Genomic DNA, 18658 nt, shown 5'->3' on the forward strand with positions numbered 1-18658 from the left:
ATGACAGGTCAACAGTGCTTTTCTACAACAAATCTGACAAATCACGCTCCGCCTTCTAACTTGCTTGGTTTTTTTTTTTCAAAATGTCGTCTGTTGTCGGCTCGGGCCTTGTCGTGAACGAAAGAAGCCACCGTATTTATTCAATCGGAGAGGTTGTAAGTTTTAATTGCAATTATCAAAAGAAAAAGATGGTTTTCGTGAACGCTATAGACCTTTCGTTTGTGTTTTCCAGCTCTCGGAAAGACTTCAAAACTTGAGAAAATGTGCGAATTTTACCTCGTTTAAGTGGACGACTTAAAGTACATCGACTAGTCAACTGGGTATCAAGTTACTTTAATCCAACTTAAACATAGATGAATGAGGTTTCAGTTTTATTAAAAAATATTTATTGTAGTATGATTCTGCTTATATTTTTATTGGCTGCTTGGTATTTTCTATGAAATACGAAATATTTCCGAGATGACCCTTTGTAAATTACGGGCTGACGTTGGTTTCGTTTCTCTTTCTGTAAATGGACCAACACCACCAAATGTTTTTCCATAGACTTCCATACAAACTTGAGCCCCTGTCACTGATATATATATTGAATTTTGGGCAAATAACCTTTTTGTCGTGCAAGTTCGAGATATTGGAAAACAAAATATGCCAGAAAAAATATACCGTTGCGCTGCACTTTTACTTTCAAATTCCATTTGTTTACAACTAGGTGCGTTTACCATCAAATGAAAATCTCTAACCAAAGTGAATCCCTCCCTTCAAATTTTTAACTATAACTCCTATATAATATCTCAAAGAAACCCAAGTCTTGATATGAGATTTTTATCAACTTTGTTTCACTTGTCAAATACATAACAAGTCTTTTCTCTTATTGACCAATCACGCACCAGGTAACATTTTCTCCTCCGCACAACTTTGGGATGTCCAAAATGTCTGCGCGCATGATGTCTCTGCGCCCATGTATTTGTTTATGTAGGAGTTTTTCCATATATCATGATTACTTTTAATCAAATATAGTATGTTACAGGCCCCTGTGAAATGAACATAATGTAATGTTGAAAAACGTATTCCATTGTAAATCTAAATATCGCTTCATTTATTTACAAATTTCAAGATTGAATCCTCAGCTGTAAAAGAGTTCCAAACAGATTGCAATGAATGTTTAAAAAGTTTTTTTTATCCAAAATTAAAAGAAATCAGTCGTACCACTTATTACAAAGAAATGCATGAATCTATATTCCTTCATGCGAAATCATATCATAGCATGTCGCTAAAAATCTACGTGTATTAACTTCCGTAACGATTTTGCTCTAAATTTCACGGACAGAATGCAGATCTCAGAAAGAACTAAAACTTATGTAACGGTTTTACAAAATACAAATGATTAATTAGTATTTGGGTTCGCTTAAGTTTCCTTCCTAAGAATCACGTTATAATATAATATCAAAACAAACTTCAATAGCTATGCCACTAAAAGAACAACTGACTGAAATTCACTATATATGTTTTATCCTTGGTCCTATCTGGATAATGATTAGTAAACTAAATAAAAACTAACTGTAACGAAGGAATCACTTGCAATCAAACCACTTTATTGGCTTAAATGTCAACCCTGATTGGCTACACATAAAATAATTTGATTGCGTGATTCAAAACCTTTTTCAATCCACTTTATTAATTCTGATTTATTACACTTATCTGAAAGTGACCACAGAACCTTATATCATTCATTCAAGTTGCTGGTCAGCTATTTAAGACGATAACACTTTCCATATAACAAAATGAATTAGAGAAAAACAGTCTCTCTTAAAAATGTAACTTCCGTAAATATAATTCAGGAACGTTTTTGCATAAAACGTTTTTTTTTTATCATTATTATTTTGGGAGCGAAATACTTCATACTTTTGTTTAATATAAATATCCTAAAACAAGCGTTAATTTTAACTATTGCCGAACATATTAACTTTTGTTGCTGGGGATTTAACTTCTGTAACGATATTTTTACTCAACTTTTAACTTGATTTCAGAACATCAGAAACAAAAAATAAGGCAAATTCAGCCTTATTTAAAATAATACTAAGACTTGATCAAGCAGTAACTTCCGTAACATTACCTAAAAATTAATGGAATATTTAAATTGTTGTGAAAAGTTAACGATGCCAGATTTGTAGACAATTCATTTTTTTTTATTGCAAGTTCACAGATATTTCCTTTAAAGAATTATGATGATATTTTGCTTTTTAAAATATTTTTTTCATGCTTTATACCATGAATTGGTTCATTTATCGTTGAATGACTGTACACGCGAATGACACACAAATCATGTTTCAAATACGCCGTTCACTTAATTAAAAAAATCAAGTTTCCTGTCAACTTTCGGTTCAGTATCGACATTATCTCCTTATTTACTGCGAGTGTGGCAAAGAATCATGTTTTGAATACGTCTGTGGCAAAGAATCATGTTTTGAATACGTATTTTCCGTCTGATAAGGCGTGCCATCTGTATATAATATATACAGATTATAGATTTTACTGAAGAACTTATACTAGAAACATATAATATAAAACTTTATAATTAAAGTTAATTAAATAATCTAGTCATGAAATTGCCTCATATTGCTAGTCTTCCCTTTACTTCATTTACAGCTTAAGTAAATATAGAAAATCCTTTTCAAATGAATAGCAACTGCCAAGGTGAAAAACATTTAAAGGAAAAGACTACACTTAACAATTGTTGAATGAGCAATTTCCCTAATATACTTTGTTTTGCTATCACTAGGACAATAACTAGTATTTGCTTACATTAGCTATCCTACATAAAACTGTTATGCGGCTCTTCCACTATATTGATCTATACATGAACTCAGAAAGGTATAAAAAGATAAGATTTACTGATTTGTGATTATTATTGTTTTCTTATTGACAAATATAAATGCTTAGACCATTTCCCAATTTTTAATGGATTGACACTTCAAAACTACGTATATATGGCGTATCTGAGTTTTAAAAAAATAAAAATACGAAATTGGTCCGTGTAACACTTAACAATTCAAATTTCTAAAATGAATTCGAGTTTTAGATTGTTAAGCCCCTGGGACCCTTTGAAACCTTGACAGGGGATACTCCCTAAGACCCTCAACCCATCCCCAGTGATAGATGGTTCAGGTTCCCAGAAATGGAGGACAAATGAATACTTGAAATATGCCCCACGCACTTGGCACCACTTGGTGGTGCCACTACAGCCCCATTTTGAAAGTGGGAAATGATAGCCCTAGGACCCCTATGAGTTCAAATTTCTAACTTTCCAAAACTCAAACTGATTTTGGATATTGAAATTTAATATTTTAGTTCAAAAAACCAGAAGTCTCTGTCGAGACTGAAGCTCTACTGGTTTGAACTTATAGCAAAGGAAGAGAAAGTACTTAAGCAGCTGGGATTTGAAACTTTATAAACAGCATTAAATAGAATAATGATCATTGATAAAGTCTCTTTATGTTCTTAGTGTAGTCTACTTGTGTGCCAAGTTATACTGAAATCAGACCTAAACTGTAGGAGGAGTAGCATTTTGAAACAATTTTACAGACATTTCTATTTTTAGTAACCACGGCAACACCGTTCATCAAAATTAAAATTCGATACACAGAATTATGTATCTTAGTGTAGTCTACTTGTGTGCCAAGTTATATTGAAATCAGACCAAAACTATAGGAGGAGTAGCATTTTGAAACAATTTTACAGATATTTCTATTTTTAGTAACCATGACAACATCATTCATCATATCAAAAACCGATATACAGAATTATGTATCTTGGTGTATTCTACGTGTTTGCCAAGTTATACTGAAATCAGACCAAAACTGTAGGAGGAGTAGCATTTTGAAACAATTTCACAGAAATTTCTATTTTTAGTAACCACGGCAACACCGTTCATCGAAATCAAAAACCGATGCACAAAGTTATGTATCTTAGTGTAGTCTACTTGTGTCCCAAGTTATGCTGAAATCAGACCAAAACTGTAGGAGGAGTAGCATTTTGAAACAATTTTACAGAAATTTCTATTTTTAGTAACCACGGCAACATCGTTCATTGAAATCAAAAACCAATACACAGAATTATGTATCTTAGTGTAGTCTACTTGTATGCCAAGTTATACTGAAATCAGACCAAAACTGTAGGAGGAGTAGCATTTTGAAAGAATTTCACAGAAATTTCTATTTTTAGTAACCACAGCAACACCGTTCATCGAAATCAAAAACCGTTACATGGAATTATGTATCTTAGTGTATTCTACTTGTTTGCCAACTTATACTGAAATCAGATCAAAACTGTAGGAGGAGAAGCATTTTGAAAGAATTTCACAGAAATTTCTATTTATAGTAACCTGGGCAACACCGTTCATCGAAATCAAAAACCGATAAACGGAATTATGTATCTTAGTGTAGTCTACTTGTGTGCCAAGTTATACTGAAATCAGACCAAAATTGTAGGAGGAGTAGCATTTTGAAAGAATTTCACAGAAATTTCTATTTTTAGTAACCACAGCAACACCATTCATCGAAATCAAAAACCGATACACAGAATTATGTATCTTAGTGTAGTCTACTTGTGTGCCAAGTTATACTGAAATCAGACCAAAACTGTACGAGGAGTAGCATTTTGAAAGAATTTCACAGAAATTTCTATTTTTAGTAACCACGGCAACACCGTTCATCGAAATCAAAAACCGATACTCAGAATTATGTATCTTAGTGTAGTCTACTTGTGTGCCAAGTTATATTGAAATCAGACCAAAACTGTAAGAGGAGTAGCATTTTGAAACAATTTTACAGAAATTTTAATTTTTAGTAACCATGGCAACACCATTCATCGAAATCAAAAACCGATACACAGAATTATGTATCTTAGTGTAGTCTACTTGTGTGCCAAGTTATATTGAAATCAGACCAAAACTGTAGGAGGAGTAGCATTTTGAAAGAATTTCACAGAAATTTCTATTTTTAGTAACCACGGCAACACCGTTCATCGAAATCAAAAACCGATACACAGAATTATGTATCTTAGTGTAGTCTACTTGTGTGCCAAGTTATATTGAAATCAGACCAAAACTGTACGAGGAGTAGCATTTTGAAACAATTTTACAGAAATTTCTATTTTTAGTAACCACGGCAACACCGTTCATCGAAATCAAAAACCGATACACAGAATTATGTATCTTAGTGTAGTCTACTTGTGTGCCAAGTTATATTGAAATCAGACCAAAACTGTACGAGGAGTAGCATTTTGAAAGAATTTCACAGAAATTTCTATTTTTAGTAACCACGGCAACACCGTTCATCGAAATCAAAAACCGATACTCAGAATTATGTATCTTAGTGTAGTCTACTTGTGTGCCAAGTTATATTGAAATTAGACCAAAACTGTAGGAGGAGTAGCATTTTGAAAAATTGTTTACAGACAGACGGACAGACGGACAGCTAGACAGCTAGACAGACGGACGGACGCCGGACGCATTACTATCGCATAAGCTCTGCTGGTCTCTGACCAGTAGAGCTAATAAGATTTACTGATTTGTGATTATTATTGTTTTCTTATTGACAAATATTAATGCTTAGACCATTTCCCAATTTTTAATGGATTGACACTTCAAAACTACGTATATATGGCGTATCTGAGTTTTAAAAAAATAAAAATACGAAATTGGTCCGTGTAACACTTTTTTTTTTTAATTCTTTATTATTTTTACACAATCTGTTTCACAATTCATAATACAAAAATTAATATATTACAAATTGGTTTTTTTGATAGAGGGAGAGAAGAGAGAGAGACAGAGGAGAGAGAGAGAGAAAGAAAGAAAAAGAGAGAGAGGGAGAGTTGGCATGTTTTAAAATTCCTTTACATAAATAGTTTTTTTTCATTTAATAACATTTTATGAAAACATTTGATTCCACAGATTCCAGTTGGTGTCAAACATCTCTCTGTCACCATTCGTATATGCTGAATATTTTTGAGTTTCATAAAAAAAGTAATATGTGAAGTCGCAAGTCTGACATCTAATTTTTTTTCTAAACATTTCATTGTATATATATAATATTTTATCCATAGGGCCATTGAGTTATGAATATATTTGTTTTTTACTAGAAATCCCAAAACAAAACTTTGCTTTGTAAATGAAATTTGCAACCCTGTTCTTTGTTCACAATGTCTTTCAAAACTGTTGAGGAAGGTCTGTACATTGTCACACTCCCATAAAATATGTATTATTGTTTCTTCTTCCATATTACAGAAAGAACATAAGTTATCATCTCTTTTCCTAATTTTACACAGATATGAGTTTGTACCTAGTATTTTAGTTAAAATTGTGTATTGAAACCATTGAAGTTTACTATTTTTTGTAATTTTAAATGGAAGTTTAAAAATCCTTTTCCATTCACTTTCCCCTAAATTAAAAATATCATTCCATCTTGTTTTCCCAGTGGGTTCAATATCATTTACATTAATTATTTCGTAGAACTGTTTTGCTTTTTTTACACTTTGAAAGACTATGAGTGTTGGGCAAAATTAATGGGTTAGGTAATTTTGCAATTATATCATTAGTGTCTGTTGCTTTCATCCATGCCTTTACAGCATTTATTATACTTGCAAATTCTAAAAAATTAAGCCTTACATTTGGATATATGCCACAAAATTCCTCATAACTATAATAGGAACCATTTTCATCTATAAGATCATTAATAAATCTAATATTCAGATCATACATATTTTTGTTATAAATGACTTTCCCACCAATAACAATTTTAGGATTATAAAAAATTGGTATGTCTCCTGCAACCTTACATACATTATAGTGTATTATTTAATTCAATCCAAGCTTCAAAAATATCTTTCCAAAACTTATTTTTAAGGTTCTTCATGATATTTTTAATATATTCAATGCCGCATGTTAATATTTTTGTCAAATCTATATTAGGTAAAAAGTTTTGTAAACCTTTATCTGACAGAATAAGCTGTCTCATCCAAAATAACTTAAGCGATGCAGTGAAAGCTCTAAGATTTATCATTTTTAGTCCGCCTTCCTTCATATTTTTTTTACTAAGACATCTTTCTTCACTCTGTGTTGTGGACCGTTCCATATAAATGAGAAAAATATTTTTTCCAATTCCTTCAAAAGGTTTTCTGGTGGATTAGGAATAGCCATTAGTATATGGTTTAGCAGCGGTAAAACAAGACTTTTAAGAACAGTTATCTTTCCAATAGGTGTTAAATATCTCTTACTCCACTGACTTATTATAGATTTTATTTGTCTTAATTTTGGTTCATAATTGAGTCTTTCAACTTCATTCAAATCAACATCATAATGAATTCCAAGTAAGGTAAATTTTGTACATCCCCATTTAAGATTATACTCATGACTTAGTATTTCTTGACTAAATCTTTTGGAACCAATCAAAACTGCATGGGATTTTGAACAGTTGATATATAAACCAGACATTTCGGAAAATTTCTCTAATGTTTTCACCACTTCTGTCAATGATTCTTTGCTACCGTCTAAAAGGATTGAGGTGTCATCTGCTAATTGGGATATTTTCTTTTCCATATTCTTAACAGTGATTCCCTTGATTTTTTTGATTTTTTCTTATCATTATTGCTAAAATTTCTGCACACAGGATAAAGATATAGGGTGATAGAGGATCCCCTTGTCTACATCCTCTCTGTATATTGAATCTTTGTGAAAAATTACCACTTTGATTAATTGTGGAACTTATATTAGTATAAAACAGTTTCACCCATTTTTGTATTGAGGGACCAAAATTAAAAAACTGCAAGGAATTCTGAATAAAATTCCATGAAATAGTGTCAAAAGCTTTCTCGAAGTCAATCAAAAGTAACAAGCCTGGTATATTTTCTTCTTCTGTGTACTGCATTATATCATAAATCAAACGTGTATTTTCTCCTATGTACCTATTTGAAATAAATCCTGTTTGATCATTATTTATCAATTTGTCAAGTTTATTTTTTATTCTGTTAGCAATAGTACCTGATGCAATTTTGTATAAAGTATTTAGGAGTGTTATTGGCCGCCAGTTTTTGAGAAATTGTTTGGCTTATCCCTCTTTGGTAAAAGTGTTATTATGCCATGTCTCTGTGTGATAGACATAAGGTTATTCTCATATGCATAATTAATTGATCTAACAACAAAGTGTCCAAGGTATTTCCAAAAAACTTTTAAAAATTCTGTTGAAAAACCATCAGAACCTGGTGATTTGTCTGCTTTCATTTTATGTAAAGTGCTAGAAGCCTCCTGTAAAGTAATGAAACCTTCTAATTCTTCAGCTTCTGCATTAGATAATTTTGTAGAATCCTCACTTAGTAGATCAGACTCAAATTCTTTCAGTGGTTTACTCAATACAGATTCAGAATATAATTTTTCATAAAAATTCTTTGCTTCTTCTAAGATTTGTGCTTGATCATGGATTATCTCTCCTGTATCTAATTCTAGCATAGGTATAATTTTACTAGTATAGTTTCTAGATTCTAGAGAACAGAAATATCTTGTAGGTTTTTCTCCATCATCTACCCATCGTGCCCTACTTCTTACACATATACCTTGTAATTTATGTTTTCTTAAATTTTCAAGGTCTTGTTTTTTGTTTTCTAAATCAGAAATATTTGCATCTGTAATATTTTCTTCAAGAAGTTTTATTTCTTCTCTTAATTTTTTTTCTGTATTTTCATTTTTCTTTTTTAGGTATGAAGAGTATGATATACTTTTGCCCCTGATTTCCATTAGGAGAGTTTCAAGAAACAATTGATCATTTATAGTAAAACATATATCTTTGTCATGGAGAGAATCTATAAACTGGCACAGCATACTGCTTTTTAATATTATTAATAACCTCTTTAATGCTATTCAAGTACTCTTTGTCCCTTAAAAGAGAGTTATTAAATTTCCAAAAGCCTCGTCCTTTTTTAAAGTCATGAAATTTTAACACCAAAGAAATCATTGAATGTCTGATCTATAGCTAGTTTCAATGTTACATTTATCAAGGCAGGGCAAGAGTGTATCTGAGATGACAAAAAAATCAAGACGACTCTGTTTGAAAGGCTTTTTCTTGCGCCAAGAATACCTTCGGTCTTTTTCATGTAGTTGTCTAACCGTGTAACACTTAACAATTCAAATTTCTAAAATGAATTCGAGTTTTAGAGTGTTAATATATGAGTTCAAATTTCTAACTTTCCAAAACTCAAACTGATTTTGGATATTGAAATTTAATATTTTAGTTCAAAATCTAAATTTTCAAAGTTCCAAACAGGTTTTAGAATTTTAAGTTTTAAGATTTTGATCTTAAACATTCAAAATTCAAATTTCTAAAAACAAGTTTTGTATTTTAAACTTTTTGAGTTTTTAATCTACCGTTTGTTCAGAAAGTTTACGCCTAACAATCTAAAGTTCAGTACAGTTTTACTACTTTTGATATTTCAAAATTTACTTCAAACTTCTTAATTTCAACTTTCAAACGTTTTGATTTTTTTTTTTTTTTTTTTTTTTTTTTTTTTTTTTTTTTTTTTTTTTAAATTTAGAAGTTTGATTCAAATGTTCAAATTTCAAATATGCAAAACGCTTTGAGTTTTAAGAATTTTACTTTATATATATCCAAAATATCAATTTTCCAAACCCGATTTTAATTTTAAATATCAATTCAATATTCTAACTACTGAGTATCTGAAAGGTATTTTGATTAACCAAATGAGTTTTTGAAAAAGTTTCAAAATTTAAACTAGGTTTGGAATTGAATATTTTGGATATTTAAAGTAAAATCCTAAAATCTCGAAGTGTTTTGGTTATTTGAAATTAGAACATTTGAATACAATTTCCAAATTTTTAAAAATCTAAAAACGTTTCAAAGTTGAAATTTAGAAGTTCGAAGTTAATTTTAAATAATCAAAAGACGAAAAATGTCACTAAACTATAGATTGTTAAGTGTAAACTTTCTGAACAAAGGGCAGATAAAAACTCAAAAGTTTATAGTACAATTATCAGTTTGGGAAATTTGAATTTTGAACATTTTGGTAAAAATTTAAAATATCAAAATTTTAAAACCTGTTTGAAAATTTGAAAATTTAGAATTTTGAACTAAAATATTAAATTTCAATATACCAAATCAGTTTGAGTTTTTGAAATTTTGAAATTTGAACCAATATATTAACAATCCAACACTCTAAATCATTTTAGAAATTGGAATTGTTAAGTGTTACACGGACCGAAATTAAGTGTAGATTTACATTATATTTGCTATTTACGTTCAAATTAAAATTTTCGCCGATTTTGAACTTAAATGTCCACACGTTTCTATAATTAAATTGATTTTAAACTGTGTCTGATATTTAATTCCGAGTCGGAAATAAATCGGTTACTAGCATTGTTTAAAATTTCGGATATCTTTGATACACGATTGATATAAATTGTTTAATTAGAGGAAAGTCCTATCTTGGTATAAAGTAACAAAACAAATATCTCTCTAATTTTAGATAGTCTAAACTTATCAAAAATACGCCCTTTATGACTAAAATTTACGGCACTCCGATTGAGTCATACTTTTACCAAAAACACTTCGATCACGAATACATAATATTAAAAAAAACATAAGATAAACGAGTTATTTATATTTTATTTGGAGTTAAACCTCCATCGGATTGACAAGATGCCGAAAATACTCCTGAAACCGTGATACATTTTTTTTTTTCGTTAAAATGTTCGTTTGAAGAGGTTCGCTCCTAAGCTTTTGAGCAGATTTCTGTCTTTACCTCTATCAAAAAAAATCTGCATAATGCATTAGTTCTTACAATAATTTTGGATTCAATAATGCCAATTAAACTACATATATTCAATTAAAACCCCACGATTGAATTCAATACCGAAAACATATAGAGAGGAACTATATTTTGTTGCGGAAGGTTTTTTAAGAAGAAAAAGATCTTTTTCTAAGTATTATGTATTGTTAGGTTTGGATTCCTTTTTTCACAAACAGTTGCAAACTGAGTGACTTTGTGCAGTGAAATGTTTCATGCTGGTCTTAAATTAATATTATATTAATTGTCATGACTTCTATCATCATATTTGGCAATTATATTAAGGGAGTATGGGACTTTCGGGTCCTAATTTCAGAGTAATTAAAACTCTAAAACACATACACAGATTGAAAGAAGACCTTTATTATATTTTACTAAAATACATTAAAAAAGGTTCTAGTGCGTAAATCTAAAAATAGAACACGCCAAAATAAGGGGAGTAACTCTGTATGAAAAAATGATATTTTATAAGCAATTTTTAAAATTTCAGAATTCCCATAAAAACATCAGAAAATAAAAAAGTTTATGAAATATTGTCTTCAACAGGAATGGAATTAAATATCTAAAAGAAAAAAGTACAAGGAAAAAATCTAAAAAGACGAATTATTTTGACTTATTTATATAATATCAATTTATTTGGGAAATGGGTTAATATATATGTACAATGTAATTTTAAGCAATTAAGGAATAATTAAAAGTTTAATTTCTTATGAAAGATTCATAGCAATTTGCTTGTTTTAAAAATTGCTGAAAAAAAATTATAAAGTTAGTGTTCAATTTTAGAGTAATCTTCTTTCGAATTCCTCGACCCGAATTTCCTCTGCTCGCAGTTGTTATGAAATGTAACAATAATGAGCTTGCAATTTTAAAATACTTGTTTTTAGTTTTTTATTCACTCGGTTTTATCAATTAACACTAGAATATTTCCATCGTTGCTGTATTTCTTTCGTATTACGGTGAATAATGCTTTTCGCCAGAGTTTTCGCGAGCAATCCGGAAATCTTACGATTTCACGATAGAGTTTTATATATTACAGTGTACAACTTATTTCCAGTTTACAACTCAAACTACTCAATTTAGCTGATTAAACAAGGTATTTTCAATTGTCATTGAATAATTATTATTTAACCGTTCGATTGTTTCTAACGTTTCAGTAAAATAGATGAAATAAAGTGATTGGGTGAAGACAGGAATCATGGAATGCCTACGTGTATAGTGTAGATTGACACTGCCTCATGCTCTGAATACTCCTTAGTTATAATAAGATAATGAGATTAAAGATTGTATCTCCACGTACAACTATTATTAACAAAAAATCTGCGTCTTGTTTTGAATATTTTTATGTCCAGTAGCTTATAAAGATATGATATAAAAATTCAATAACCAATATGAAACCACTGCATATCATGGACACCCTGTTAAAGCTGGGGGGAAAAAGTTACACCACCACAATACACTATTTTGCTGCATGTGTATAATAGGGTGAAGAGTAAAAACAATACTTAAGAAAATTATAATATGTTGACGGTGCGACCGTAAGAGCGAGCGCAAACTCTTCTATTGTTTTAATTTAGATCGGGCTCGTCAAACCGCACGTGACATTTTGGTGCGTCTAGACTCTGACGTCACATGATGTCGTATGTGAGTTTCAATTCCAAGAAAAAGCCTGAACAGTGCTGAAAGTTAATGAAGAAAGTTTCGTTTTCTATTTCTTCAATATATATCCATTAAATCAAGGCGGGCAAACTTTTTGTTGAACATTTGTCGTTATTCTCGCGAGAACGTAGCTAAAACAAGTGATGCATTGTGGGTCGAAATTACGGCATCAAAAAATTCTATCAAATGAATGTGCAGTAGTCCGAATTTTCTCTTCGCACAGGCGTTGCTTTAAGAGCTCACAGTGACGAGCGTCGCTTCGCGACGCTCGCTGCGCTCGCTATTATTCAGCTGGAACAACAAATTACAAAAACAAGTTCTTTGATCAAGTGCCACTAAATTACATGAACCAAAACAAATATTGAATGATGTTGACTGTTGAGGGCAACTTTATTTTTATAATTAGTCTCCAAGGGTTGAAATATTGTCCAATGTGGAGTGAATGTTTTCATCCCAGGGAGGCTAAAATAATTTATGTCGCCTGAAAACGGTTGATACCTGGTAAATTGCTATGTAATATGCAAAACAAATCGATAGAATATAGTATTTTGTTTTAAATAAATATTTAGATCAACAAATATGACCTACATGTAGTGCTAGCAGATCTTGCCTTAATTGTTTTTTTTTTTATATTGTGACATGAAGGATATGGAGATAACGAACAGTATTCAGTCTCAAAGTCAATACAACAATACAAATAAGAGCAGAGACAACATGGACATGATGTTTTTTGCAAGTTGCGGCTGTTTCATTATACATGTATCACTATAAATGGATTCAAATCAATAAAATGTTGGGAAATGACCATCAATATGTTTTAAGGAGCTTAAATCTAAATGTATTTTGTTAACTGTTTTTCTAAATAGAGAATATAAGGACTATAATCCAATCCACACTTTGCAATAGTTATGTCCCTTTGATAGGTCAATCAAATAGGAAAGAAATGACATTTCTCCACTTCATGCTACAAAATATTTTTGGCATGCTCAGATAAATCAACTGTGTTTTTTCTTTTGATATATGAGTTGGCCCATCTTTGGGCAATCATTATAGAAGATGCACATAATTCTTCAATTCAGATGACAAATTTACAAACCAGAAAACTATAAAGGGTACTGTGAGGATTCTTTGGATTTTTCCTCAAATGGCGGCCAAGGGACATAACTTTTGAAAAGTGTGAATTCACCTATTCTTTCAATGCTGAAAAAGAAAAATATGATTTGACAAGTTTTTCAAACTATTTATTTCAAATATCTTTTCCTATTTTTTTTTAAATTGTAAATTGTATTTAGCACATAAAGTATGTGGAAAACTTCAACATTCAAAAGACATAATTTATGCCATTGACATTTCAAATAGACTGAGGATGAATGTCTTTTTTTGTATCAAACTTCAACTGAAAAAGTCTTAATTCTGAAATATAATCCATAATTCATTTAGAATAATGCACAAATAGTTTTTCATTCAAATCTTTTATCCATAATCCAACACGGAGTTTGTTGACAATGCCACAGTTTCAAAATACTGGGATAGGAAATTATATTGTGTCCAGTGATTTTCTTCCATTTATTTTCAAACCTGTAGTTTAGTCTGCCTTTTTAGTAATTGTTCTTTATGGAACAAAATACTGGTTCAAATGGTTTACCCACTCATTGCTGATATGATGTTCTGGCTCACTGTAAGAAATAAAAAACTGATGTCAAATTAGTGTTTTTTAATTTATATGGAAATTGCAATGCTTGGTAATATTGTGAAACAAGAGGCCCAAGGGCCACATCGCTCACCTGAGCACATCTACTAGGAAAAAGCACATATCAGATCAGTATTGAGAAGTTAAATACGGGGGGGGGGGGGGGGGGGGGGGAGTTGAATTTTAACCCTCCTGGGTGTCATGATTTGAACAATGTACAATCTACACTACCTGAGGATGATTCCATATAAATAGAAAAATATCACTAATCATGGCTTTGAAGTACTTGAAAAGGTTTCCCTATATATCCTAATGTACAAATTTGGTCAGCCATTTTGGGCCCAAAACTAGCCCCGGAGGTCATGATTTGAACAAACTTGAATCTACACTACCTGAGGATGATTCCACATGAGTTTCATCTTTCCTGGCCCAGTGGTTCTTCTGAAAAAGATTTTTAAAGATTTTTCCTATATATTCCTATGTAAAACTTTGGTCGGCCATTTTGGCCCCACCCTAGCCCCGGGGGTCATGATTTGAACAAACTTGAATCTACACTACCTGAGGATGATTCCACATGAGTTTCATCTTTCCTGGCCCAGTGGTTCTTGAGAAGAAGATTTTTTAAACATAGGTAATCAGAGATTACAGAGCTCACCTCAACGAATGTTGTCTTTAAGTAAGGCAAAGTCACACAATAAACCAACAAAAAGTGTACATTCCAAAATGAAAATATTTATGCAATTTTGATCTGATACTTTGGAATAGAGCTATATAAAAACTTCAAACTAGTTCTTTTTCATGAAAATGTAATTAAAATCCATCATCTGAAGCAAATTTGAGAGTTTTCATCCCTTGATGCATCATTTGTGCAAGTTTGGTTTATACAATGTTATATAAGCCTTATAGTTTTTTGGTAGTAGACCTTCACCCATAACTTTTACCTGGTCCATTATCTGAAAAATGTATGTCTAATTCAGCATCCAAAGCAAGTCCATTAGTGTGCATCCTAAGATGCATCATCCATGCAAGTTTGGTCATTATAGGGCTCATAGTTACTTGGAAATGAAACCTGCACCAAAAACTTTAACCTGTTCACTCAACCGGAAAATGTAGGTCAGATTCAGCATCCGAAGTAAGTCTGGTAGCATGCATCCTTCGATGTACCATCCATGCAAATTCGGTCAAAATAGGGCTCAAAGTATCTTGGAAATGAGACCTGCACCAAAAACTTTAACCTGTTCACTCAACTGGAAAATGTAGGTCAGATTCAGCATTTGAAGCAAGCCTGGTAGTATGCATCATATGTATGAAACCTGCAAGTTTGGTCATTATAGTGCTCATAGTATCTTGGAAATGAGACCTGCACCAAAAACTTTAACCTGTTCACTCAACTGGAAAATGTAGGTCAGATTCAGCATCCGAAGCAAGCCTGGTAGTATGCGTCCTTAGATGTATCATCCATGCAAGTTTGGTCATTATAGGGCTCATAGTTACTTGGAAATGAAACCTGCACCAAAACTTTAACCTGTTCACTCAACCGGAAAATGTAGGTCAGATTCAGCATCCAAAGCAAGCCTGGTAGTGTGCATCCTTAGATGTATCATCCATGCAAGTTTGGTCATTATAGTGCTCATAGTTACTTGGAAATGAGACCTGCACCAAAACTTTAACCTGTTCACTCAACTGGAAAATGTAGGTCAGATTCAGCATCCGAAGCAAGCCTGGTAGCGTGCATCCTTAGATGTATCATCCATGAAAGTTTGGTCAACATAGGGCTTATAGTTCCTTGGAAATGACACCAACACCAAAAACTGCACCAAAAATGTTAACCTGCTCCAAAAACCTTAACCTGGTCATTCCTTTGCTGAAATTGCAGCATCTGAAACTTTGACTGGTACAATGAAACACACTAGAAACATCTTCCATGCATGTCTAATCAATATAGGTCATAGAAGTACTTTAAAAGAAAACTGCTCCAAAAAACTTAACCTGGGACACCGACACCGACGCCGACGGGGACGCCGAGGGTATTACATAAGCTCCCCCAACTTCGTTGAGGTGAGCTAAAAATGCTAATAATTTTTCACTAATTCATAATTATCTCTCCTTGGAAGAGGGCGTGGCCCTTCATTTGAACAATATTGAATCCCCTTCACCCAGGGATACTTTGTGCCAAGTTTGGTTGAAATTGGCCCAGTGGTTCTTGAGAAGAAGATGAAAATGTGAAAAGTTTACGACAACGACAACGCCAACAACGACAACGACAGACGATGGACAAATTTTGATCAGAAAAGCTCACTTGAGCCTTCGGCTCAGGTGAGCTAAAAATGAATATTCATATTTTTATTGAAAAGGGATTTTAAAAAAAAAGGAATTGGCTATAAACATTGGGCAAACGGAAACATTTTTTTTTTCACTTAATTAATAACACCATGTACAGACTAAGATATTGACAAGTATAAAATATACATTTTTAAAAACATAACATTGTACCTTAATGTAAGTGGATTTAGCCGGATTATCCATAAGCAAGGACCATGTGAGAGGACTGTAGTGGTGCACCATATTATAAACTGGCCTTAAGAGCATCTGTCAGCTCAATCCCTATACATGTACCTCTTTTCAAGTCTCCATTTAGCAGATATAAAATGTTCTATATTCTCTTTTATCTCGACTTCATGCTTCCACAAAAACAGGAATACCTATTCAAAAAATATATATGTTTGTACATCTGAGGAGCATTTACTGATTTGTCATGTTTATTCTTACATGTATGTATGAAATTTTTTTTAATGGAATATTCTTTAATCTGCATTAATATTCTTTTATAGTCGATGACTTCTAATGCTTCAAACCTTTGATTATTCCTACCGATTCAACACAAATTATTTGCATCTAACAGGGGGGTCTAAATTTCTCTGAGGGGGGTCCAAGGTAACTTTTATCTTGCTATAGTATATGAATTTAATAACCTTTGCAAATTACAGGGGGGGGGAGGGTTCCTGACCTGAGCTTCATATTTTAGCGGCTTAGGCACAAACATTTACACAATAATTAAAGAATACCACTGTTTTATGCAGAAGAATTTTATGAGTGAGGTATATGTGCATTACTTTTGTTGTAGTGCAGACTAGTCAGTGAAATATTGAATTGTATGTAGATTGGAAAAATTCTATAGAGTGCTCAACACCTTGCATGATGTTGCATCTCAGGTTAATTGTTTGGGTTCGGTTACATGTATAACAGTTGTTTCAAATGATATACATATATCTATACACATGACAGAGTACAACTGGATTATGTCATGTGAAGATCAAGTGACAGTGATACACATATACACCACTGTGGAATAGTATTTAGCGTGTGATTATAGTTATATAATCCAAGATTCCTCTGACTCTAAACCCTGCTTTTACTTTGTGACTTCATAGGCACTCCCCATCTTAATTGTTAAAAAAAAAAATCTCTACTAAACTACGTTTTGTTTATAGTATAGTAGAGATTTTTTTTTTAACAATTAAGATGGGGAGTGCCTATGTGTGACTTGTGCAGGTAACAATGCAAAAGCAGGAGTTCGAGTCAGAGGAATCTCGGATAAAATAGTTATAGTGCCCTTGCCCCTTTACCCTGTTTGAATATTTATATTGCAAAGAATTGCCATGATTACGGAAGAAAAATAATAGGTTGAATTTAGAGACAAACCTGGGCAGATCAGACGAGAGTTGTCGTGGGCATGGTGGGGTGATCATGGTGATGCGATTGTGATTCCTTCATTCGAGTGATTGTTGGCAGAGTAAATTCAGTATGACACAGCTCAATATCGCCTTCTTTCAGTCAAGGAAGCCGCTAAATTGATTAGGTAGACGAAAACCCTAGGTTTCTCCGCATTTCATGCTTTCCGAAACATCCGCTTTGTTTACAATGCCGAAAATGGCGATAAGCGAGATAAGTCGTAAAATTTCACTGAGTTGTTTTTTGGTTCGATTCTAATGATATTTTTATCACAATTTATATTATTTTATATCAAGTATATCTATAAAATAAGTTGTTCGGTAAAATTTAATAAAAAATCATAGAAAGATTTGAACGACATAACAAAAACGTAAAATTCATTTACGTCACTTCGAGTTGCGCGGTGGATTCAAAATCGTCAGTTCCATACTCCCTTAAATATATATCGTGAAAGTCGTTGGGAAAAATAGCCCAATTTAAGCTGAAAATTAGTACAATTTTATCAGTGCCTGTGTCTTTTAGTAATATTTAAAAATTAATATCACAGAGCCCCCTTTTATATCATTTTCCAAATATACATGTATAAGATTATTTTAACCATTCTACTAATTCAGAAAAATGATATTACTTTCAAATGATTTTATTGCTTTTTAAATTTTGAACGCCAGAAAAATAACATTTTTTTTAGTGCAGAAAGGTCAAATAATTGACTATGTGCAGTAATTTGAAACTATT

General features: G+C 32.0%; 1 long non-coding RNA gene across 1 annotated transcript; it reads right to left on the reverse strand.

Annotated features, from left to right (window-relative positions):
• Positions 1-13769: 13769 nt before the first annotated feature.
• LOC134283806 (uncharacterized) lies at positions 13770-18198 on the reverse strand. Its single transcript, XR_009995563.1, has 3 exons — positions 17894-18198; positions 16685-16893; positions 13770-14177 (listed from the first exon to the last, which is right to left on the reverse strand). It is a non-coding gene; the product is annotated as an uncharacterized LOC134283806 (long non-coding RNA).
• Between the last annotated feature and the right edge of the window lie 460 nt (positions 18199-18658).

This window comes from Saccostrea cucullata, unplaced genomic scaffold (assembly GCF_032062105.1).
Source record: "Saccostrea cucullata isolate Sc308-1 unplaced genomic scaffold, CSIRO_AGI_Scuc_v1 ctg8046, whole genome shotgun sequence".
In the NCBI taxonomy this organism is placed as follows: Eukaryota; Metazoa; Mollusca; class Bivalvia; order Ostreida; family Ostreidae; genus Saccostrea; species Saccostrea cuccullata.